The sequence below is a fragment of the Bos grunniens genome, chromosome 8 (assembly GCF_055505025.1).
Source record: "Bos grunniens cultivar Pamir isolate PY7600 chromosome 8, Bosgru_T2T1.0, whole genome shotgun sequence".
NCBI lineage: Eukaryota > Metazoa > Chordata > Mammalia > Artiodactyla > Bovidae > Bos > Bos grunniens.
Window position 1 is genome coordinate 88,546,630 of NC_141172.1, and position 24,202 is coordinate 88,570,831.

Genomic DNA, 24,202 nt, shown 5'->3' on the forward strand with positions numbered 1-24,202 from the left:
CTCTGAATATTGATGGAAATGGCATCATGCGTCATGACCCTCTCTCTAGTCCAGGTCAGCACTCCAGAGCTTTCGGCCTTTCAAGAGCTGACATATTCATTTTGAGGTAGTTACCCCGAGGGTGACTTCTGGGTTCAGGAACCTCCCTCAGAGCAAGAGTTAAAGTCAAGGAGCCTGATTTCACATGTTGGCCTCACTCACTAGGTGCTCCGCAGCTAGACCATGAAATGGGGGTAACAACTTGAAAACATTTTCCTTTCACATGTGAAAGGGCCATTGAATTACAGGGGAAGCACATGGGCAGTCCATTCTCACTCATTTATAAAATCCGTGCTGTGTCCTGAGGTGATGCCTCGAGTGGAACAGAAGGGACAGCAGAGCTGGGAAGGGAGCTTGGCTGATGGCACAGTTGACAGTTCCTCCAGGCATGCATTCACCAGCAGGAAAACTGGAGGTGTGTCCAGAAGGAACGGAGACTCAGAGCAGACTGGGATGGTTGGTCACTGTAAGGGCAGATGCCCTGACAAAGTTGCTTCTCTTTTCCAAACCCTCTTTACCTGTCAAATGTTGAGAGTGTTAGTATGGGTCCTGCCATGGACTGAGGGTCTGTGTTCCCCAAATTAATGTGTTGAAGGCCTAACCCATAATGAGATGATGTCTGGCCTTTGGAAGGTAATTAGGTTTAGATGAAATCATTAGAGCGGGACCCCTGTATGGGATTGTTGTTGTTCGGTCACTAAGTTATGTCAGCTCTTTGTGACCCCATGGACTGCAGCATGCTAGGCTTCCCTGTCCTTTACCATCTCCTGAAGTTTGCGCAAATTCATGTCCTCTGAGTGGGTGATGCTGTCTAACCATCTCATCCTCTGTCACCTTCCTTCCTTCTGCCCTCAGTCTTTCCCAGCATCAGGTTTTTTTTTCCCAATGAGTCAGCTCTTACATCAGGTAGCCACAGTATTGGAGCTTCAGCTTCAGTCCTTCCAATGAATATTCAGGATTAATTTCCTTTAATATTGATGTGTTTGATCTCCTTGCTGTCTAAGGGACTCTCAAGAGTCTCCTCCAGCACCACAGTTTGAAAGCATCAGTTTTTAAGTGTTCAGCCTTCCTTATGGTCCAACTCTCACATTAGTACATGAATACTGGAAAAACCACAGCTTTGACTAGATAGACCTTTGTTGGCAGAGTGATGTCTCTGCTTTTTAGTATGTTGTCTAGGTTTGTCATAGCTTTTCTTCCAAGCAGCAAGCGTCTTTTGGTTTCATGGCTGCAGTCACTGTCTGCAGTGATTTTGGAGCCCGCTCACGCCCTTATAAGAAGAAACACCACAGATCTTGTTCCCCTTTTCTATACCATGTGGGAACAGTGCGAAGATGGCTGTCTGTGAGCCCAGGAGGGTTTTCCTGGATCCCCACCCATGCTGGCCTCCAGAACGCATCTTCCTCTATCATTTAGCAAGTGGTGGAGAGTAGAGGCTGAGGTTCAGCATGATTGTTCCCATGTACTGAGGGCCCGGCAGCCAGGACTCCTTTCCATCTCTCCCGTTCACTCTGGGCCAGGAGTTACATCATGTTCTCAGTCCCTGTTTTGGCCAAGGACAACCACCTCGTTGCCATAAGAAAGGTCCTCCTTCATGCAAAGCTCAGGAGCTGAAAAAATGGAATCAGGAAACTTGGGCCACTTTAAGGAATTATCACTTACAACAATAAAACTTATCCCCAACAAAGAAAACATTTAATAAAAATTGGCTTGATGGAAGATGCTGGATTTCAATCAGGATTCTGATGAAATGTTACAATCTGTTTGCCAAAATATGATTTTCAAAGACATTGAAAGGGAAACTTCAAAAATATTTTGATTTGCTTCATTTGGGGCTTTCTAAATATTTAATGTCTAAAACCTTTCAGATTATTGATTCAAAATGATGTTTATTTCCAACAACTTATGTTTAGTTTTTGCCATTTATAAACATTCAACAAAATTAGCCTCATGTGGTATTTAATATTGTTGGTAATTGCTGTGAGTGTTTTTTCCTTAGAATTCTAGCATTAAGTCATAAGAGGATGATGAAAAGGAAGGCTAATGTAATCCAAAGGGCGTAAAACCTCAGAGTTGATCCTAGGAAGTTTTTATACTTCTTCCTCCCATGGGGAAGCCCTCTAACAGTTTCTGCTGAATTCATTGTGAAGCTATGGAGGGGAATGAACCTAAATTCAATCTCAGTATTCCATCCAGCCTGGCCGCTCAGGCTAACAGCATCTCAAAGTGCAGATAACACGCTGATGCTCATGGGTCCCCCTTAGCAACAGGATTACCATGGAAACACATTGTAACTCACTGAGAGGAAACAAGCAAGAGTAGGAGGGGTGAGGAATTTCTCATTGAAATAATTACAGTGGGCCTCAGTGTGTTTAAGAAATGAATACACAATGACTTTTCAAAAAGAATTTCCTTTTCATAGCATGTTTGTGACAAGTCTTGCTTCCAAACAGTTTAGCTCAAATGCTTACTATGTTAAATCTAAATAATACTATATTTATGAAAAACATGTTTGGAGAGCTCTTGGTGGTAGATTATCTCTTTTAGGATACGGAGTGTCACGTGCATTTAGAAGTTTGTCCAGGCATGAACTTCCTATGAAGGGGACTGGTTATCTAAGTAAGAGGCAGAAAAGATGTATGTGAAATCTATTTTTTACAGAATTGAGGATTTGATAGGATTTTATATTAATTGAATGTGTGCTGTTTATGCTTTTTATTCAATATTCTTTATAACGAATTATCACTTTTTTGAGTTGGATTATATCAGCACTGTAACTAGCTCTGAGCCTTCTGAATATCTGATCATTTGAGATGTTCTTGGACTGCTATGAAAGATTTTGTTTCTATTTAGAAAACATTACATGCTTCTCTGAATCATAACTAAAAGAATAAGAAATGTATTTAATAAATCTTCCTAAAGATTCTTTGTAGTGAAGACCTGATTTTTATTTTAAAAATTAGCCTTTTATTCTGGTGAAAAATGTGTATGTGTTCATGGTAAAACTTTTAGAAATTATTTAATAGCACAAAGACAAAGATGAAGATTTCCCAGAAATCTCCTAGTAAGAGACACTCATCCTTAAGGTTAAGCACTCTTCCTTGAATTCTTTATTTTTAGGTGTATGCATTTTTTATTTTAATAATTGTGGTCAGGACAGTACTTAGGAGAACTGCATTTAACATACAAAGCATTCATGGGAAGTTCTTCAGCTAAGGAAAACTAAAGCACAAAGCATGCAGATTGTTTGACATACAGAGAGGTTAATTCTTCTCTCAAGAAAGATGATACTCCATGGAGAAATTAATTAACGTGCTCACTATGGAAACTTCGTTTTAAAATTGATTCTGGCTGTGATGTTAACTTCTGAAGGTGATTTTCCAAGGATCCTGCACCTGGGGAGGTGCTTGCAGGTTGGAACTGCTCAGTTGGCTGGGGCAGGTTTTCCACTCTGCTAACCTGGGTGAGCACTGAATTAGGTGCCCTGATACATCTCTATTATTGTCTATTGAGTTGTAGTTTTCATCTATTTTGATGTAACAATGTCCGGAGTTTTCTAAGACCCAGGACCTTAGAACCAATACATTATATTAAGACAGTAATGAGGAAAACATCTAGCAATATAACTCTCTGAAATAATAACATTGTTTACATACTGTGAAGAAAATACAGTGAAATCTAAATCCTTCCACGTCTAGGGATCCTGGATGTGGGCTTTTTTTGTTGTTGTTGTTCTTCACTGCATTAACCACAGCAATGCTTTAGTAGAGCGGAGAACCACGAGAGGGGGCATTCTGGAGGCCCCAGGGTGCCATGCCCATGGCTTCTGGGAGCTTCTACGAGCTGTCATCAGAATATAGAATACTGAGACCTCAATCTAGAAACTAAGGGCTGGGCTAGAGTCTGCAAATCAGGTAGTGATGGAATTTTCACTAGATTAATCGGTGGTTGGATTCCTTTTTCTTTGAAAAGAATTTGGAAGCAGGTTGCATTATTATAGACATTTTATAGGAGACGAAAATTACTCGAATATCACTATGTGTAGCAAAGAAAGTGCTTGAGGCAATTTATTCTCCCCCCGTGTTTGCCAGCAACAAGGCAAAGGAGCACTTTTTCCAGAAACCTTTTTACTGTGGTAAAATACACCTAGCACAAAGTTTGTCATTTTAACCATTTTTAAGTGTACAATGAAGTGGCAGTAAGTATATTCACAATGTTCTCTACAGATCACCACCATCCATTTATAGAACATTTTTATCACCCAAACCTAACCTCCAACCCATTAATCATTAACTCTTCGTTCCCCTCCTCCTAGGCTCTGGTGGCCACCATTCTAATCTTTGTCTCTGGGAATTCGACTACTCTCAGTACCTCATTTAAGTGAAATCATAGAATATTTGTCCTTTTTGTGACTGGTTTATTTTACTTAAAGGAGTGTCTTTAAGGTTCATCCATATTGTAGTATGTGTTAAAGTTTCTTTCCTTCTTAAGGTTGCATAATATTTCATTTTATAGATATACTGTATTTTGTTTATCCATTTATCCATTAATGCTCATATGGTTGCTTCTACCCTTTGGCTATAATGATACTATTGTGAACACAGGTGTACAAATATCAGTTCAAACTTCAGCTTTTATTTATTTTTATTTTTTGGCATATACCCAGGAGTGGAATTGCTGCACCATATGTAGTTCTGTACTGTGCTTAGTCACTCAGTCCTGTCCAACCCTTTGCAACCCCATGGACTGTAGCCCGCCAGGTTCCTCTGTCCAGGGGGATTCTCCAGGCAAGAATACTGGAGTGTGTTGCTATGCCCTCCTCCAGGTGATTTCCCCAACCCAGGGGTCAAACCCAGGTCTCCTGCATTGCAGGGCAGATTCTTTACTGACTGAGCCACTGGGAAACCCAAGAATACTGGAGTGGGTAGCTTATCCCTTCTGCATGGTATCTTCCTGATCCATAGAACTGGGATCTCCTGCATTGCAGGTGGGTTCTTTACCAGTTGAGCTACCAGGGAAGCCCCATATAGAGTTGTTCTGTTGAATTTTTTGAGGAGCCAAGCTACTTATTCCCAAAGCAGCTGTACCATTTTTATTCCCACCAGCAATGCATAAGGGTTCCAATTTCTCCACATCCCTGTCAACAATTGCTATGTTCTCTTTTTTGTTTTTGATAGTAGCCATCCTAATGGGTGTGCAGTGGAGGATGGATGTAGTTTAAGAGAAGGTGGTGGGAGCTGGGGCAGAGAAACAATCACCAGTGTGACTTTGCTCCCAGGACCAGCTCTTGCTCCTTCTCCTGGGAACTGTGCTCCCTGGAGGGTGATGACAGCTGCTGCTCTGAGGATGCGGGTCCCTCCCACCCTACCCTCAGTGCCTTGGAAAAGACATCCCACCTTCTCTTTGTGAACTTCCCCTTGACCTTCACACGTTATTGTCCTGAATCAGAGAGAGCAGGGCAGCAAATTGCAGTTTGCGACTAGGTTAATCCGCACAGTGAATTAATAATTTAAAAAAAAAAGCGTTTGTATAGAAAAATGTAACTTTCAGGGAAAAAGAAAGTGAAAAGCCTAAATCAAGTGGGCGTACCCTCTGCAAGAGAATTCCAGAAAAACATCTATTTCTGTTTTATTGACTATGCCAAAGCCTTTGACTGGATCACAAGAAACTGTGGGAAACTCTGAAAGAGATGGGAATACCAGACCACCTGACCTGCCTCTTGAGAAACCTGTATGCAGGTCAGGAAGCATCAGTTAGAACTGGACATGGAACAACAGACTGGTTCCAAATAGGAAAAGGAGTACGTCAAGGCTGTATATCATCACCTTGCTTATTTAACTTATATGCAGAGTACATCATGAGAAACACTTGGCTGGAGGAAGCACAAGCTAGAATCAAAATTGCCAGGAGAAATATCAATAATCTCAGATATGCAGATGATACCACCCTTATGGCAGAATGTAAAGAACTAAAGAGCCTCTTGATGAAAGTGAAAGAGAAGAGTGAAAAAGTTGGTTTAAAGCTCAACATTCAGAAAACTAAGACCATGGCATCTGGTCCAATCACTTCATGGGAAATAGACGGGGAAGCAGTGGAAACAGTGGCAGACTTTATTTTTAGGGGGCTCCAAAATCACTGCAGATGGTGATTGCAGCCATGAAATTAAAAGACGCTTGCTCCTTGGAAGGAAAGTTATGACCAACCTAGACAGCATATTAAAACAGAGACATTACTTTGCCAACAAAGATCCGTCTAGTCAAGGCTATGGTTTTTCTAGTAGTCATGTATGGATGTGAGATTTGGACTGTGAAGAAGGCTGAGCGCTGAGGAATTGATGCTTTTGAACTGTGGTGTTGGAGAAGATTCTTGAGAGTCCCTTGGACTGCAAGGAGATCCAACCAGTCCATTCTAAAGGAGATCAGTCCTGGGTGTTCATTGGAAGGACTGATGCTGAAGCTGAAACTCCAATACTTGATCACCTGATGCAAAGAACTGACTCCTTTGAAAAGACCCTGATGCTGGGAAAGATTGAGGGCAGGAGGAGAAGGGGACGACAGAGGATGAGATGGTTGGACGGCATCATCGACTCAACGGACATGAGTTTGGGTGAACTCAGGGAGTTGGTGATGGACAGGGAGGCTGGTGTGCTGCTGTTCATGGGTTCGCAAAGAGTCAAGCATGACAGAGTGACTGAACTGAACTGAACCCTCTGGAGTGTACCTAGGTGGAAACTTCCACCATCCCAGCTCCTGCCAGATTCCCCCACTGTTGCCATCTGCTCCTATTAACCCCAAAGACCCAGGACTAATGCTTAGGGACTAACAAGAGTGGTGACTTAGTTCCTGAGTCTTTTTCCAGGACCTTGGTCAGTGTAGGTCATTTCATTTCTAATATCATAATCGTTTAAAGGAAAGAATCCCTTGGAATCTTTCCATAAAGCTATTTGTAGTCCAGTTCAGATGCCACCCACTGGATCTGTCACAACCTTCCTGACTTTCTGCAAGTTCTGGGCTGCAAATCAACTGTTCTGCTTTAGAGAATGGAAATTGATCACTGTGGGAGTCATTATGGAACATCCAGGTCTTTGCTGGTCTGGGCTGAGAGGGGAAAGCTCTGACTAAAAGTGCTGTCCTGGGGTCGGCAGAATTATTATTTGATTTGATTTCAGAAATTATTCATCCTGCATAACAGACTTTGTACCCTTTGACCAACATCTCCACATTTCTCCTACCCGCAAGCCTCTGGAAACCATCAATTCACTCTTTTTCTATGAGTTTCATTATATAGATTTCATGTATAAGTGAGATCTCACACTAATTGTCTTTTTGCCTTTGGCTTATTTCACTTAGCATAATGTCCTACTGGTTTACCTGTGTTGTTACAAATGGCATGGTTTTCTTCTTTATCCATTCTTCTGTTAGTGGACACTAAGATTGTTTCCATATCTTGGCTATTGGGATCATACTGCAGTGACTATGAGAGTATAGATATCTCTTTGAGATCCTGATTTCATTTCCTTTGAGTATATACTGAGAAGTAGAATTTCTGGGTTATATGGTCCTCCAATTTTTTAAAATTCTTTTTAAAAAACATTGTTATTTTTATTTATTTATTTTTGGTTGCGCTGGGTCTTCATTGCTGCACATGGGCTTTCTCTTGTTGTAGCAAGTGGGACTATTCTTGGTTAACATTTTTGAGGGGCTGCTCCCTTTGGTGGAAATAATCTGATTGGGAGCAACTGTGTACTTGTGAACAAGTGGAGATCTTACCTCTCTAGAGCAACATGGGGGTGGTCACATGGGGAAAATTTGGTAGCCTAGTGGCTGTGGATCCCACTTCCTAGAGTGGATTCAGGCTTGCCCCACCACTTGGCCTTAAGGCCAGAGGATCTAATTAGTGACTCCTAGTGAGCATTCAGCTCATGTCTGCAAAGAACCCAGGAAATGGAAAGAGGGCTGTAGACTTTCCTGTGCTTTTGTATTGGTCTTCCCTGGTTGCCGGGGACCAGCCCCGGCTGATCCAGGGTATTCGAAGCGGGGACGGCGTCGGCGACCTATTTATTTAAATATTTTATCAAAGATATAAACAGTAATAGGATGAGGATGGCTCAGTAGGAAAATTCAGTGGAGAAAAGAGGCTGAGTAGCTTGGTTTACGCGGGAGACCAATAAAACTTCAAGACAAGAAGTTTGCACCACTTACGTAGGCCGCAGGCATCCTTCCATTCTCCCGAAGGAGAGGAGACACTGAGGCCTCCCCGGTTGGATCTTAGAAGCCCAGGCATAATTAGCAAGCATGGCAGGTTCCGCGCTCCAGATGGAGACTCAGCCAGAATTTGGGAGAGAGAGCGACATGGGGAGACCAAGTTTCGGTGAACAAGGCCCGCACTTTATTTTCCAAAGTAGTTTTTATACCTTAAGTTGTGCATAGAGGATAATGGGGGAAGGGGTGGAGTCATGCAAGGACAGCAGTTCCTGGTCCTAATCGAAGCCAGGCTTTCAAACTTATCATATGCAAAAGTTCAGGTGAATTACATCATCTTCTGGCCAGGAGGCCTGTTAACATTTTAAGAAACTTATCTTTCTCTAAAGGTGATTATTCCAAAGTCAGGCACCAGCCTCCAAAAAAGCATTGGACAAAGCTGCATTCCTATAGGGCAAAGGTGAGGTGGGCTCAATCAAGAAAAGAATTAACTCAAGGGTCCAAGGTTACAAACATTGAGGCTACTACTTACATTTCTATACACCCATTATATCAATCAATACACTGCCAAGGACACAGTGGGTAAGGAGTATGGAGACTTAGCAGCAAACATTGGCCCAATAAGTGAAAAACCCTTCACCAATACAATTTCTAATCAATCTTTTAACTACTCAAAGGAATCTGTGTTTAGACAGTTTAGAACATCTCCTGCCTCTCACAGTTGGGAGGCTCTGAACAATCACATGTGACCGGAAAAACCTATTCAGGCAGGCTAGAGGATTTCCAAAGGAGTCTGTAGGTTAAACACTGTCACACCCAGGAATTATTAACTGGAGCTGTAAGCTAACTCTTTTTTCAGAGAGAGGTAGTGGGAGACAGCCCCCCGTAAAGTCAGAGGTGTAGGTGAAAGCACAAAGCAGAAAGTAGGCAGACTCTGGTTTTGGGGGTAGATGCTCAAGAATTTCCAGGGAGACTCCTGAGGCTTGATTCCACCTTTGCGTATGCCAAGCCTCCTTCCTCATGACCTTTGCCACGGGCAGAGCTCGCTCCCCGCACCTGGTGGCTCAGACTGTAAAGAATCTGCCTGTAATGCAGGTGACCCGGGTTCAATCCCTGGGCCTGGAAGAACATAGCTTGCCTTGACTTTCCTCGTGAAGGAATGGGCACAAATTTGACAATCTTTGATTTAAATTTAAAACCAAGGGTATGAACACTGAAAAGAGAGAAAGAAAGAAAGAAAGAAAGGAAGTTGAAATGAAATTTCTGGTACCACAAGACATAGGAAGGCAGGGATATTCTTGCATATATTAAGAACTAGGGTGTGAGGGTATAAAGAATGCAGATATTTGCCTATTGTTATGTAATTTATTGTGTGCCTGCTTAGTCATGTCCGACTCTTTCTCAACCCCATGGACTGTAGCCCACCAGGCTCCTCTGTCCATGGGATTCCTCGGGCAAGAATATTGGAATGGATTGCCATTCCCTTTTCCAAGGCGTCTTCCTGACCCAGGGATTGAACCCAGGTCTCCTGCATGGCAGGTGGATTTTTTTTTTTACCATCTGAGCCAACAAGGAAGCCACTTTCACATTCACTGTTCTCACTTAGAAAAAATGATTTTTTTGGGTATGAATTATGATTCCTATTTTGTGAATAGAGGACAAATAATTGGAATGGTGAAGAAACTGACAAACCCACCTGGGAAGTAGCAGATGGGCATCAGGATGGGGCTAAATCTTTAACAATTAGCTTTCTGGAACACAACGAACAAATAAACCTTGATCAATGTTTGCCGATTTCTATGGTGTCAGTGCTCCATCATGGCCAATTTTAAATTACTAAAGACTTCACATCAGGCTCACAAAATCAGGCTTAAAATATCAGGCTCTGGTGGTCAGATGGTAAAGAATCTGCCTGCAATGCAGGAGACCTGGGTTCGATTCCTGGGTCAGAAAAATCCCCTGGAGGGGTAAATGGCAACTTGCTCCAGTATTATTACCTAGAAAATCCCAAGGACGGAGGAGCCTGGTAGGCTACAGTCCCTGGGGCCACAAAGAATCAGGCAGGACTGAGTGACTCTTTATTTCTAACAAGCTCTTGTGAGCTGGCACCAGCTGGCTCTGCTTGGTAAAGAAACTGAGTGCATGGCCATCTTTTTACTGATCCTGAGTACTTCCTTGCTTCCAGGGGATATTTAGGAATAATAATTTGCCTCTGCAGGAAGCAATAGGACAGGAAATTTTGCATTAAATATAATACTGCATGGATGAGTATGTCTTGAGGCTAGACACACTAGATCCTACTTCCTACTGACATCCTAAAAAGGTCATTTCCTTGAGTTGTGTTTTTCCTGCCAATAATACTTCTACTAGCTTTTGTGGTAGAGACTTGCAGTCTAACTCTCTGTATCAAATTTCTGTAAGTCCCCCTGCAGTCCTGGGAGGTGAAGGAAAATGGCTGGACCTCTTAGAGGAGCCCTCGGGCACTGAGCTGAGCTGCTGTCTGTCCCTGTTTGAGGTCTATGGGCTGCGTGGGGAGCATGTTATTAGGGAGACAGGGCCAACCTGAGGGGAGGCAGTGGGAAGCCTTTTGCAGAATCTTGGAGCTGGAGCTGGTTGCCGTTCCTGTGACTAGAGGGTCTTCTGCCCACGGTGTTGCAGTGGGAGCTACCGGGCCGCCTGACGGATGAGTGACTGCCATGACTTTGTCAGCCCTGCTGCACTGATGACATAAGACCTTCCCTGAATGCTCTGTCAGGGCACCAGTGTGGGAGATACAGTGTGGCATCTCTCAGGATTTGGCCTTCATCACTTATTTTAAAGCCATTCTCAACCTGCCTCTGCCATTTTTATTTTATTTTTGGCTGTTGCACCTGGCTTGGGGGGATCTTAGTTCCCTGATCAGAGATGGAACCTGAGGCCCCTGCAGTGGAAGCCTGGAGTCTTTACAGCTGGATCCTCAGGGAAGTCCCCCATCTCTTCCATTTTAAGAAGAACATACAGGGGCTTCATTGCTGTGCATCACTGACATTTCCAGTTAACTTGCATGCAGAGTTTGGCTTCCTGACTCGTTATACATCTGCAGGGTTTCTTTAGAAAAAAGAAAGTGTTGTTTCAGGCTTTCTCTCTGACACCACAGAACAGGACTGAGTCCCAGAGTCAGCACTGCAGGAACGCAGTGGTCCTGAGTTTCACCACTCCCCGCCCTCCACTCCAACCTCCCCATTCCATCATTGCTTCTGGGATGCCTAATTTCTCTCTTTTCATTTCTGCATCTTCCCAGGTGGCGCTAGTAGTAAAGAACCCGTATGCCAATTCAGGAGACTTAAGAGACATGGGTCTGATCCCTGGGTTGGGAAGATCCCCTAGAGAAGGGCATAAAAAGAGAAAAGTACAGACAATACTTCTAATCTTGTAGGACTTTGGTGTAAAAATTAATGAATTACTCCAAAGAAAATATTTCTCATGGTTCCTGTCTTCTAGAAGCATTGTGTAAATGCGGGTGCAGCCTCCCAACCAAATTGCCAGTAGCTGTTTGCCAGTAGCTGTCAGCTTGTGTAGATTCGCTGTTAAGGATCCAATCCCCACACACTCGTCCTCATCTTTTGTCAAATTGATCCATCCCACGTGTCTCTCTCTCCTGCCTCTCTACCCTAGGGATCCCAGCCCAATCTTTCTGCAACATTTCAATTGATTAAAATCCATCGTTCGTCTACATGATGATACATTTTAAAAAACTGAAATGAAAACTTCCAGTTATAAAATAAATAAGTCGTGGGAATGCAATGTTCATCATAGTGATTATAGTTAACATAACTATACTGTATATTTCAAAGCTGCTAAGACAGTAGATCTTCAAAGATCTCATCCAAGAAAAAAGAATTGTGACTGTATGTGGTGACGGATGTTAACAAGACTTATTGTGATGATTATTTCGCAAGGTAGACATATGTCAAATCACTACATTGTACACCTGAACCTAATGTGCTATATGTCAATCATATCTCAAAACTTAAAAAAACTCAAGTTATTTAAATTGATTTCATTTGCGAATTTGACAATTTTTGAAGCCTCGTTGGAAAAACTTAGAGGCATGTCAGACTATGCAGATACAATTGTCAGTGCAACTTGAAGAACAATGTTACTCTGGACAAAACATAGACTAACTATATCAGAGCAATTACTAATGCACAACCACACTGTCATCTGAGGAAGAGAAACATGAGGAGCCCATCCCCGGGACATGAAGAACCCTCGTTGGCCTTTGGATTGAGTTTGGAAGACAATGTTTTAAGGACCAGTCTCCAGTGCAGTGGCACTGTTTTGATAAACTCACATGGCAAGCTAGTATTCCAGGTCACCAAGAAGATTGTCACTTGGAAGAGATAGTATTGCTAGGACAAAATTTGCTCTACTTGGCAGTATCCTGCATGTTTGCCCAAGTAATCGTCAATTATTAGAGGTATAAAACAAGTTTCAAGTGTGTCTCTGTTCTTGGCCTGGGACACAGAGGAGGGTCAGTTCATGCTGGCACACTGAGTGTGTGCCACTGACTGTGGAGACCTCCAACTGCATGGGAGTAGGGAGGCATGCTTTTGTTCTTTATGCGCTCACAAAAGTGGGCCTGAGGCAGGAGGTAGATGGGTTCCACCATCTACTAGGGTAAAGCAATTGCAGATTCATTTCCTGTGGACCGAAACTCCAAAATATCCATAGCAGGACAATTGAGAGAGGAGGCTGGGCCCTGCCTCAGAAGAAGATAAGAGACCCTATGTTCTCCTTTTGAAGTCAGGAGACCTCCAGACCACACATGTGCACAAAGGCTCCATGGAGATCAAAGGGGAGTGATGCTAAGTGATGCTAACTACCCATAAGCCTTTGCAGTAGAATTCATCTAGACTAAGAAATCCTGAGGAGGATCTCTTGGGAGATCACACACTTGGGAGGATCCTGAGGTACACTAAGTATGGACTCTGAACCAGGCAGATCAAAATGATTGGTCAAAAGCAAGCCAGAAGAAATGTCCCATGAAAGTAATTCAAACTATCACAAGTCGCAACTCAGCAGTTCCCTTCCTGAGTTTGCTTGTGTATCTATCCACATGTACTGTACTTGTTTTTCCTCCTAATAAATTCTTGTTTCACTACTTTCCATCTTTGTGGCAGTTCTTTTTCTGCAAAACCAAAAGGCCAAGGCCTTGTCACTGACCACTGGTCTAGTGACTAGGATTCCGTGCTCTCACTTCCGTGACCTGGCCTCAATTTGGCCAGGGAACTGAAGGCCTGCTTCAAACCACTGCAGGCTGAAGCCACCCGAGATCAGGCCCTAGAAAGGGGCTCAAAGACAAGCTGAGCATCCATATGGGAAAGCACAGAACTCAGCACAGGTTCGAGGGTGTCACAGCAGGTTTTTGTGAACCTTCATTCTGAGCTCTTCATTTAGCTGGCTGGTTTCCTGACTCAGCCATACTCTCCTTGGTTCAGATTTTTTGAGAGAGCATCTGATTGGCCATAGGGCATTGGGTCGCCTGTGGATTGGTTCCCTCTGGTCTAGTCATCTGTTGCCGGGTGGAGTGGTAGTGTGGGGAATGAGGAACGAACATCTTGCTGGTATCGCTCTGTCCTCCCAGAACTGCTCACTGCAAATACCTCAGCTGTTCTGGTTGCCCTTGAAATGAGGTCATGCTCCTTCACCTGCTTTGCAAGGTCTTTCTAGACCTGTTCACTCCCCACTCACTGGCTTCATCACACACATTCTCCCTCCAGAGTTGGCCGCAAAATGTGTGAGCCCAGATCACAGTGAAAATATGGGATCCCTTGTTAAAGAAGCAGGGGAAAATATGCCTTAAAGATATTTTGAAAGCCTTTATTTTCCTCATGCATGTTCCTTCTTCACTTCTAGTGGTGTTTTTTTCTTTTATATTTAATGATCTAAAGAAAAAGAATTAAGTTATCATGAAGTCTATTGTTCATCTTTATACTGTGCAATGCCAATTTTAAGTGCAAACAGTAGAGCATTTGACTTGCATGCAGCCACTGAAATGACACAGTTCATGTTTCCTGGCTGGTCCTGAGAGGTTTCTTCAAGGTGGCTGGCAGAATCAGGCTCGGAGACTTGCTCAAGAAGGGAAGGAGGGGGACAGGACTCCAGGCACAAAACTGGCTCAGGGAGTGCTCCTAGCTGAGGGCTGTTCACAAATACCTGGGGACCCTGACTGTGACCTGGGGTATCCTGGCATTGGCTCGACCATAGTGCTGCTGGGATCCCCCTTGCCAGTGTCAGAACAGATGTGCTGTGCTCCAGGTTAGGGAAGCAGAGCCTCCCATATTCTCATGGGACCATTCTGTGTGGGCTGACACCCCATTGCCTGGGTCAGGAATGGGCCAGAGCCTTGCCCCCAGCTAATAGGTGATCTTCCACTGGCTATCTCCAGGTGTGCAGTGTGGAGCTGGGGAAGCTGGATGGGTCCAGGTCATCCCACCTTAGATGCTTCAGGCATGCCTACCTGAGCCTGGGCCTCTGATGAGGGAGGAGGACAGCAGAGGTCACAGCATGGGGACAGGGAAACATGAGCCAGACCCGGGCAAAGGGAAGTCAGAAGCAAGCAGCTGATAACTCATCCTGGGAGAAGGATGAGAGAATGAAGTGGGACCACATGAGCCAGCCTCCTGGGACATGCTCCACCATTCCACCATCTCTGCTTACAAAATGCAAATCAAAGATAAAATCACAGTATTAAGAATTTTGAGATGGTGATGGTGGACCACAGATTTGGTCTCTATCAGAAGGTGGGCCCCGCCTCCCTCCTTAAAAAAAATTTTTATCGAAATATTAAGAACATATAGCTTATATCTTTAAAAAATTAATTTTTTTATTTGGCTGTGCTGTCTTAGCTGCTGCGCAAAGGATATTCACTCTTCATTACAGCAAAATCTTTTAATTGCAACATATGGGATCCAGTTCTCTGACCAGGGATTGAACCCGGACCTCCTGCATTGAAATCATGGAGTCTTAGCTGCTGGGCCACAAAGGAAGTCTCCCCCCTCCTTGTTGCTCCTTCTGTGGACAGGCCTCACCTCAGCTCCCAGCTGTCATACATGCCTACCCTCTACTTGGGGGAAACCTCCTGCAGCCCCTTTGCCACCTTCTGGTTCTTGCTAAAATGTCACTTTGTGCGGGAGTCTCTCCCTGCCCCACCCAGGCTAAAGCAGGGGCTCCTCAGACCCCTAGATCCCTGAGACATGGATGATGTAATTGCTCGTTTCCTGAGTGGTGTACAGGGTCTGTTTCTGGCTTCCTGATCACTGTGTGCCAGTAAGTCACAGGCACACATGAACACCCAATAGATACTTGCTGAATGAATAAATGAGTGAATGAATGAAGGAGCTATCAGAGGATGAAATATGCCCTTTATGTCTGCATTTCTTTTTTATTTTTTAAAAAAGTATTTATTTGACTGCAATGGGTCTCAGTTGCTTGTTATGGACTTAGTAGTTATGGGCATTAATTGTAGTTTTATGCAGTAGTTATGCAGCTTAATTGCCCTGTGGCATGTGGGATCTTACTTCCTGAACCAGGGATCGAACCCATGTCCCCTGCATTGGAAGGCGGAGTCTTAACCACTGGACTATCAGGGAAATCCCCTGCCTCTATGGCTGGAATGGTCTGGAAGTAGATATAGGAAAGTGAATCTGAAGAAATGGCTCACTGTCCTTGACATTCCAGGAATGTGGGGTCCATGACCCTCTGATTGACCCATAACCCATGGAAACAAATTATCAAAACGTTTTCTTTTCTGCTTGGGGTGATGAACTCCTCTATGCTATTAGTGAATAAGAATATTGTATCTTTATCTTTGGGAAACCACTGATATCTAAACACTTTAAATTATTAGGAAACATCAAGAGCTTGGGCAAAGTGCGTTTATGTCGAAATGGTAACAGAAAGTCCAAGAAGTTGGATTCTGTGGTGGTGTTTTTGATGTTCTGTACATCGCTTAAATCTTTACTTATTAACTTTTCATTATGGAAAATTTCAAACCACAAAAACGCAGAAAGAACCATATAATGACCCCCTTGCCTTCCCATGGCACATTCCTGCTTATCGGCATTTTGCCAGTCTTGTTTCCTGTATCCCTCAGCTTTTTTTTTTTTCCTGGAGCATTTTAAAGTAAATCTCAGAAATATCTGTAAGACCACTGCTCTCTGCCCCTGCACCTGGAATATTGAGTGCCATTCTAGTGATGGCACTTTGGGGATGTCACAGAAGCACAGATGAAGCAATAAGGAGGAGGGGAGGCTGGGTTGCTAGCAGTAGCATTGAAAAGCCTCTGTTCAGTCTGAAACAGACAAAGGCAGGAGGGAAGGGACCTTGCTCCAGGAAACATGAGTGGCATGAAAAGGAACACCACCAGCTGCTGCCACGCCTAGGACTGGAAAAACTGCTTAAAACGGGGGGTAAGAGAGGACTGTGTAGCTGACAGAGAGAACTGCAACTTGCATGCCCTCCAGTGTGGAGTTCCCTGGCTCAACAACTCCTCTTCCTGTAGGAAAACAGCACAGCTATCCACATGGTGAGAAGAACATGATGGGTGACCTGGGCAGTGAGGGGAGCCCCATGGCCCATGGCAGAGGCTCTGGAAACAGACATATCCAGGAAGATAGCTCAGGGTCCTGGGTCTAGGGTTTCCAGATAAAATACAGGACACCAAGGTAAACTTGAATCTCAGATAAACAACAAATGATTTGGGGGTGTAATTATGACTCAAATATTACATGGGATATACTTATGCTGAAAAATAAAAAATGACTTATGCAAGGTTCAGATTTAAGTGGGTGTCCTAAATATTTTTCTTTTTCTCCTGAATATGGTCCCGCTACTTTGCTGTTGTTTAGTTGCTAAGTCATGTCTGGCTCTTTGGGACCCCATGAACTGTAGCCCACCAGGCTCCTCTATCCATGGTATTTCCCAGGCAAGAATACTGGAAATGGGTAACCATTTCCTTCTCCAGGAGATCTTCCCCACCCAGAGATCAAACTGGCATCTCCTGCATTGGCAGGAGGATTCTTTACCACTGAGCCACCTGGGCCACTTCACACCTAACTCCTTTTTCTGTTCTTCTATAAAGGCTCCTTGTTTTAGTGGGCATATAGTGAAAAAAAAATTTTTTTTAAGTTTATTTTTGGAGCAGGTTTAGGTTTACAGCAAAAAACTGAAAGAAAAGTACAGAGGTTTCCCATATGCCCCTTGCCCTCACATACACATAACCTCTCCTATTATCAATATGGCCCCTCACAGTTGTGCATTTGTAACAACTGAGGTCATATAGTTTTTTTTTTTTTTAATATTTATTTGTTAAACACTGTGATAAAATACACATAACATAAAATTTACCCTTTTAATCATTTTTTAGTGTATTTTTCGGTAATGCTGCTGCTGCTGCTAAGTCGCTTCAGTCGTGTCTGACTCTGTGCGACCCCAGAGATGGCAGCCCACCAGGCTCCCCCATCCCTGGGATTCTCCAGCCAAGAACACTGGAGTGGGTTGCCATTTCCTTCTCCAATGCATGCAAGTGAAAAGTGAAAGTGAAGTCGCTCAGTCGTGTCCGACCCTCAGCGACCCCATGGACCCTCAGCGACCCCATGGACTGCAGCCTTCCAGGCTTCTCCATCCATGGGATTTTCCAGGCAAGAGTACTGGAGTGGGGTGCCATCGCCTTCTCCCTCGGTAATGTTAATTACATTCAAATTTTTGGACACTCACCCTCCAGAGTTTCTTTCATCTTATAAGGCCAAAACTTAGTACCCATTAAACAAAGTGTCCCATTTCTCCCTCCCCTGGCCCCTGGCAACCTCCAATCTCTTTTCTGTCTCTATGAATCTAACTACTCTAGCGACTTCACATGAGCAAAATCACACAGTGCTTATCCTCTTGTGACTGGTTTATTTCACTTAGCAGAATGTCCTCAAGATTCATGCTGTTTTAGTACATGGGGGAAGGGAGAATTAGGGAGTTTGCGATGGATATGTACACACTGCTATATTTTAATTGGGTAACTAACAAGGACCTACTATATAGCACATGGAACTCCGCTCGCTGTTGTGTGGCAGCCTGGATGGGAAAGTTGTTCACTACTCATTTCTCCACTCTCTCCAGGAAGACTGAATAGCATCATCATGTACAACCCAGGCATGGCCCCGTGACTTACCCTGGCCAGTGAAATGTAAGCAGAGTTACGGTGTCACTTTTGGAGAGAAATTTGAAATGTGATCATTGCCAGCAGTGTTCTGTCTGCACAGGACCGTGGACACAAGAGGCTGCTCTGCTAGCTACGTCCCCAAGAAAAGACAACAGGGAGCAAAGAACAGCTGACTCAGGGTTGATGTGGAGATAAAGTAATAAATGTGCCACAAGATGCTGGGTCTTCTGTTACCACAGTATAGTCACATCTATCCTGTCAGTACTGTACCAATCATGCAGATCTACATAGTAACAGAGGCAAAATCTCCGAGTCTTCTGGAACTAACAATTTCATTTATTTTTCTTGGTCTTGACCTGACTTTCTGATGGAACTGGCCTGATATGCCTAAATACACAAACTCCTTTTATTAAGGTGTAACTATCGCTCAGATGTCTAATTCAAGACATTATAGTGTTTTGAATTTTATATGTTCTATGCTCCAGTCAATTAACATTACTGTTATAGGAGGTGTGAATGCTTAGCATCAAATAATGGTTACTCTTAACTCTCATTTGGAAAATCTAAATTTGAAAAGCTATTTCCTCTTGACCACACCTCTAAGTAAGTAATTCAATAGGGAAATACAGGGAAAAGCTAACCTATAATCACAAGTAAATAGTACAGAATGGTGGCTGGTAGACTCAGGGTAAGGAAATAGTCACATATAGTATTGTAAATTATTATACATTATTCACGTGTTATTATTCATTTATAGTAGTATACATTATATAACATTAAAGATTATTATCAGTCAGTCCTCCAATATTCTCTATCCTTGAAAGGGAGGTATTAGGCCAAGCTAGAGGTAGTCATATTCCTTCTAAGTCCATGCTAACTCTTTAAACCTAGTATGCTTTGATGGTTTGATAAAAACTGCAAAGAAAGCCAAATGGAAGCAATAAAACTTGCAGTTTTGAAAGGTTCACACAATAATAATCCAACTTTTAAAACAAAATTTTAAAAAGTGACTCAGTAGTAGATCATAGTAGATTAATATTGGGCACCAGCTTTCACTAGCTGCTGATAGGATTATTTTACTGTATACATTTGTGAGTATCATTTCAGATTTACATCAGCACTCTCTCTGGATGGGACCCAGTACCATCACCCTGTGGTGGTGGTGGTTTAGTTACTCAGTCCTGTCAACTCTTGCGATCCCATGTACTGTAGCCCACCAGGCTCCTCTGTCCATGGGATTTCCCAGGCAAGAATACTGGAGTGGGTTGCCATTTCCTTCTCCAGAGGATCTTCCTGACCCAGGGGTTAAGGCTGGATCTTCTGCATTGCAGGCAGATTCTTTACCAACTGAGCCACCAAGGAAGCATCTTTGATTAGCAGTTCATGTTGAAAAGTGCCCTAAGAGAAGATCTTCTACTTCAAAATGTAATGTCATAGGCATACAACTCCTCAGAGAAAATTCAAATATAGTGCACCCACATTTTAAAAGCTGAAAAATATTATCTCACTTTGACTATAATTGAAGATCCTTTATTTTGCTAGATATGTCTCTCTTCATCTCATCCCATCCTGCCCTAAGCATCTTTGCTGTTGGTGAGGTGCAGAGCAGTTGACTTCATGTAACATCTTGTATAAGAAGTACAGGATCTGAAGGAAGGCTTAAGCTGTAATATCACTAGGTGAATCAGAATGGAAATGGTTTTACACAAAATACTGTCTTAGTTTTCATTTTTTTAAATAAAGAAGTATTTCCAAATATTTTTCTTAAAACAAATTTTTTTTGTATACCATAAAATCCACCCATTCAAAAATTAATTAATTTTTAGTAAATTGTCTTTATGATTTAGTAATTTTTAGTAAATTTACAGGATTTTATAAGCATCACTACAATGTAGTTCTAAAATGTTTCTAGCACCTTAAAAAACTTCAAACTTCCTTGTGAGATTTCCCTGGTGATCCAGTGGCTAAAACTCTGAGCTCCCAAAGTAGGGGGTCCAGATTCGATCCCTGGTCAGGGAACTGGATCCCACATGTTACAACTAACATTTTGCATGCTGCGACTAAAGATCTTGCATGCCAGAATGAAGGTTGGAGATCCCACGTGCCACAACTAAGAACCATCACAGTCCAACAAATAGATAAATGTTTTAAAAAATCATTAAAAAATAAATAAAAATATTCCTTGTGCCCATTGGAGTTAATCCCCGGTCCTTGCTGCTTTCCCCACAGGCATCAACTGATCTGCTTTCTTTCTCAATAGATTTGCTTTGTCTGAACATTTCATATAAATAGGACCATGCCACCAGAGAAGACCCAAAATAGAATCATACTGGTGGTCTACTGTGTCTGGCTTCTTTCTCACAGCACGACAATTTTGGGTTCATCTATGTTGTAGTGTGTATCAATAGTTTGTTCCTTCAGAGTAGTCTTGCATTCACCAGGTGATGGACATCTCCATTGTTTCCGCTCCCTGGCTATGATGAGTAATGATGTTATGGACATTTGTGTACAAGTCTTTTGTGGACGTATATTTTCCTTTCTCTTGGGTAGATTCTAAGGAGTAGATTTGCTGGGTGGATGAATAAGTCTATGTCTAAACTTTTAAGAATCTGCCAAACTGCTTTCCAAAGTGGTGGCACTGTTTTGCATTCCCACTAGATTAGATTTTTATAAAAAGTGCGCTTCATGCCCTCATAGCAAATGGTGACACCCTGCCCTGAGGATAGATGAATCTTTGAGGCCCCCAGCAGGAGTGGCCCAAAGATCAGCCAAACTGTAGGTCACATGACTGGCAGAACCACTTAGTATGAATTTCTATAAAATAAGCCATCCGTCTTGGCAGTCTCTCACCATGCATCCTGACAACCATAAGAACCTTCACCCAATGCATCAATTCACTTAGACTTGTAGAAATATACTTTACAGCCAGTTCCTCCTGGCAAGACCACTAAGACACAAAACTGCCAAAATCAGAGGCTTAAGGGAGAACAGTTTTTTTTCCTGGTTGGGTATCGGATCATAGTACTTGATCTACAAACCTCCGGTCTAAAGTTATGTATGCACGTCATCTGCATGGTCCATCTGCTGTATAAGACATGTTGGGAGAAATGGCAGCCCTCATCCATTGTTTTCCCAGCAGTAACGAGTTTCCATTATTTCTTGGAATCAATTGGTTATTCAAAATTTATAAAACATTCACACCATAAATTCACTTCCCAGACCACAATTCTCCCTGTACAAATACAGTGTATTTTGACTAGATTAACATTCAGTATTTACATTATTTTGAACATGGGAATATTACTGAGAACTGAGCCATGTATTACATGGCAATTATTTTTCCTTTTCTGCACCAATTTCTTACATTCCTTGGAGTTGAAAGGTTGCCTTTTTAATTTGTTTCAGATTCTTTGTACTTATCATGAGTAGTATCCCAAGTTCCATCAGGAGTCTGAACTGCCTCTCTCTGTGTCCAGTTTTGCATTCCTGAAACATGCTTTCCTGTCACCCTCTGCCTGCTCTTGCAAGGCCATCTTGGAAGTCCCCTCATTATCACCCCTGAATTTCCCTTCCCCTCTGTCTGGGATTGGGTCCCATTTCTTGCATCCTATGGCTTCCTCTTTTAAATATTTGCCCTGATGGGTAAGGGGAAGTACATCTCATAGTAGCTGCCTGAGGAAAAATGCAGAATTTTTTTTGAGATTTTTTTTTTTTTTATGCATAGTGAAAACTTTTATATTTGGAATTAGCCAGCTAGACTCAGTTTAGATGATCCCAGTTTTGTTGGTAATGTCCGAAGCATCATAGTCAGGAGCCAGTCGTACATATACCTTCTTCTCTCCATCAGGCCTGATCAGAGTATTGACCTGACATGTCAATGGGATAGAGGTTCTTCACAGCCTGTTTAATTTGGTGCTTGTTGGCCTTGACATCCACAATGAATACCAGTGTGTTATTATCTTCTGTTTTCTTCATGGCTGACTCGGTGGTGAGGGGGAGTTTGATGATGGCATAGTGGTCAAGTCTGTTTCTCCTAGGGGTGCTCTTCCGAGGATATTTGGGCTGCCTCCTGAGCCACAGTGTTTAGGGCCGCCAGGAAGTGGGTGACGTCCAGATTTTTTGTGTGTATGTGGGTGTGGGCGCCTTTCAACACTACTTTCTTGGCCTTCAAAGCCTTTGCTTTGGCTTTGGCTTTAGGAGGGGCAGGGGCTTCCTTCTTTGCCTTCAGTGCCATCTTCATGAAAAGGCTTTTTTGAGACTTGGAATATCTAAAACTGTCTTTGTTCTACCTTCACCTTTGTTGATTATTTGGCTGGGTATAAAACTCTAATCAGAAATAATTACCCCCTCATTATTTTGAGGGCATGGCTCTAGGGACGTCTGCTTTCCAGTGTTTCTGATCCTGATTCTTTATATGTGACCTGCTTTTCTTTTTCTGTCTCTCTCTGTGTGTCTCCCACTGAGGCTTTTCAACATAGAAAGATCTCATTGTGCCCCAATCTTGGTCAATCTCAGTATTCATGTGCTTCAGTTCAAGGAAATTTTGCTATTATTTTATTATTTCCTCTTCTCATTTTCCATCCCTTCCTTATCTCCTTTCCTTTCTCCCTCCCCTCCCACCTCTATCTTTATTTTTTCTTCCTGCAATTCCTACAATTTGCTTGATGAATTTTCTGATATGGTGTTCTAATTTCATCTTTTCTTCTTTCCATCTTTTTGTAATTTTGTTCAGCTTTCTAGATATCCTCAAAAATTTCTGTTGGGTTTTAATTATCAGAAAGGAAGAGCAGGGGCCCTTTGTGGTGGATTTACTGTGGCAACATTTGCCAGCCCAGCCTCTCCCTGGCGGTGCTTACTCTTGTCTGCATGGGGTGTGTCAGGACAGATGCCTCCATCCCACTTTCTCCAAAGCAAAAACAACTTATCTTCAGCAGGGTGGGCAGGAAGCTACAGCCTGGATGTGGATGGTTGGGGAAAGACTTTGGAAACTACCTCTAAACAGACTTTCAAGTAAGCCTGCTTACTTCAGCTCTTACTCTTTACATGCTAGTCCCCAGGTACCTGGTGTTGCTAACTCCTAAGACTGTAGGTCAGTCAACAGCCTGGTTGACCAGAGCTGCCAAAGCCAAGGCCTGGCTCTAGCTTGTGACTGTGAACCATTATTTAAGCTCTCTGTGCCTCAGTTTCTCCATCTATAAAACAAAGACAGTGTGGTGTATATGTAATTTGGGAATTTGCAAAAATGAAAGACCATTTAGAGTACTTAGAAAAGTATTTGGCACATCTTTTTCACTATTATTATTTTGGAGGTTCTTGGTTTAAATTTCTGGTTTCTTTGACAAGGAAGTTCTCGAGATTTCCAATGTGCAGCCAGCATTGGGAACTCTGTTGCAGAGGAATTTCACATTGTGAAGTTCACCAAGAGTTCTACTGAACTCCTTGAAGATGCTGTGTAAGGAATTTGCCAAGATTTTGTCTTATCGGGCTTCTCAAGGTTGACCACCTTGATGTCCTGAGATGTTGGCAGGTGGAACCATTTCAGTCTGTTGGGTACTGTGTGGCTGGAACATATCCAGGGGGTGTGCTTTCAGTTTGGGATCACTGACCTGATTTGCACATTTACTGTGTGGTCAATGGACATTGTTCATGTGGGAAGTAATTGGGTAGCATAACTGGGAACCATCAACATCTACTAAATCCAGGAATGCCAGGTGATGCCAGCCTTCTTCATGGTGACATATCCACCAGGGAATCCTTGTCTGAGAAC

The 24,202-nt window shown here is 42.9% G+C and overlaps 1 pseudogene; it reads right to left on the bottom strand.

Moving 5' to 3' along the window:
• Positions 1-22,166: 22,166 nt before the first annotated feature.
• On the bottom strand, positions 22,167-22,681 carry LOC147367639 (large ribosomal subunit protein uL23 pseudogene; annotated as a pseudogene).
• Between the last annotated feature and the right edge of the window lie 1,521 nt (positions 22,682-24,202).